A 2307-nucleotide genomic window follows, 5' to 3' on the forward strand; every position below is an offset into this window, starting at 1 on the left:
AATGGCAGAATCCGCACGTGAAGACGCGGGTCGGGTCGGGTGGCCCGGATCCATGGAGTCAATTCGCTTGTCTAGCTGTTGGATTACATGACGTCAGATCATCCAGATGATGACACATGGCGCTCAACCATGCTGTACCGCGCTACTATAAATACTAGCATTTATGAATATTTCAGCAGGTGCATTTAATACTTTTTCTTGATCTCATTCGTCCTCACTTGATCGCTTTTGACCCCACATTTCTAACTTAGGCATCGGAGGCCTTAGTTGGGGGCTTCCCAACAAGCCTTACGTTTGTTCTGTTATCAGGATCTACTTGTAGAAAGCTTGAAAAGGGGATTTAGCGATCTAATCCGGGGTACTAGGTCCAGCCACCCGACCCGAATATTGTTCGACCTGCATCATTTTGGCGCCGTCCGTGGGAAATTGAGAACATGTAAACTAGAAATGGAAGGGTCATCAAGGAGAGATCAACATGTTGAGGAAACTTCAGGAAGGGAAGAGGAGCAAATGGTACAGTTGTCGAGAGCGGACTTACAATGAATGATAGAGGAAACAAGTAGAAAGGCCATAGTTGAGTATGAAAGGAGAACAGTGACGCCAGCTTGAGAGGGAGCAAGGAGACAGTTGTTCAAAGATGTCGAGGGAGAGCGAGGGCGTGAGGCCTCAAGGGTACCTGCAAAAGGTCCCGAGAGAACAATGTTAAATGAGATAACGAGTAAGAGAACAGTTACACGGCAACCGGGTATTTCTAGGGCAGATGTGGATAATGTCAGTCGCCAGATAGAGAAATTAGGAAAGCAGCTCAAGGAACTGAAGAAGAGAGGGGAGATCGTTTCGCAGAATAGGAGTTCCAAATTCACTAATAGGATTCTTCTAGAGGTAATGGATAGCAGCTTCCGATTCCCCGATCTTCCCAAGTATGATGGGACCAAGGATCCAAGGGAGTATGTGGCTGCTTTTGACTTGGCAATGAATTTATATGGCCAAACAGATCCGATTATGGCCAAGTTGTTGGTAACCACATTGTAAGGTAAAACATAGGAATGGTTTACCAACTTAGGAAGTGGAACCATTGATTCGTATGAGCAGTTGGTCCATAAATTTTCTTTTCATTTTGCGAGCAAGAGAAAAGCAAAGAGGTCGGCTACATACCTATTTACTATTCGGCAGAGGAATGATGAAACGCTGAAAAGCTTTATGGGAAGATTTAATAACGAGATATTGGAGGTCCAAGATTTGAGAATCGACATGATGGTGAGCATATTAATTCATGGGTTGAAGAAAGGACCGTTCGCATCAGCCTTGGCTCGCGATCCGCCAATAGGGATAGAACTGTTGATGGAGATGGCTTAGAAGTACATAGACGAAGAGGAAATGAATGTCATGAAGGATAATGAGTGGACTCGAGATCCAGGTCGCACGAAGGGAGAAAGCTCCAAGAAGGAAACACTCGATCTGAAAAAGATCGGGAGAGAAGGGGGCCTTATCAACCTCGATATCACAGGTATACTCCTCTGAACATGACCAGGTCTCACGAAGCGCCTTCCGTAATGCGGGGAAAGGGGCACCGTGTGGCTAGCAGTCCGCCGACTACTTCCGCCAATAGCAACACACCACCGAAAACCCGACGGGCACTAGCACAGCACACCGACAGGAATAACAACAGCAACAAGCAACAGTAAGCAAGGTGCAGTACGAAAGCAGTAGATTTAGCACGCGGTTCAGAAAGTAGATTTCATTGCATTGAAGATTGCATATACATTGTACAACGATGCTAGCGCAAGGGGATCGCCTTGAGGGGGACACTAGCACGCACACTACACCAAGCTTCGAGAACTCATTCCCCCCTATAATAGGCTTAAAAAAGTGTTTCCTATTTACAGCAGTGGACATTGAAAAAGCTGAACATCGCACCTCAGGAGGCCTAACGTCCCCCTGAGCAAATAAAAGTATTTACAACGGTACATCAAGTACAAGACAAAAGACTAACGCCTAAAAACTCTAAGACTGCGGAAACCTAGCGTCTGTCGGCGAAGGTTGTTGGTCGGCCGAGTAGAGAGGTTGAGTAGCTGAATGTGCGTCAAGGGTGCCGAGTGCGCGGGCGGCCTTTGACATTCTCCCCCACCTGAGATGGCGACGTCCTCGGCACATGGGAAGCATGATACGCTTCGATAAGAGGTAGAAACGCCTTGAGGTTCGTCACCCGCTCCCAAGTGTTCTCCTCGCTGCTGCATCCCCTCCATTTCACCAAGTACTCCGTGTGGTCTCGCTTTGCAGTACTCGTAACTCGGTGACTTAAGATAG

This window comes from Sesamum indicum, linkage group LG4 (genome assembly GCF_026168435.1).
Source record: "Sesamum indicum cultivar Baizhima isolate 11 linkage group LG4, ASM2616843v1, whole genome shotgun sequence".
Lineage (NCBI taxonomy): Eukaryota > Viridiplantae > Streptophyta > Magnoliopsida > Lamiales > Pedaliaceae > Sesamum > Sesamum indicum.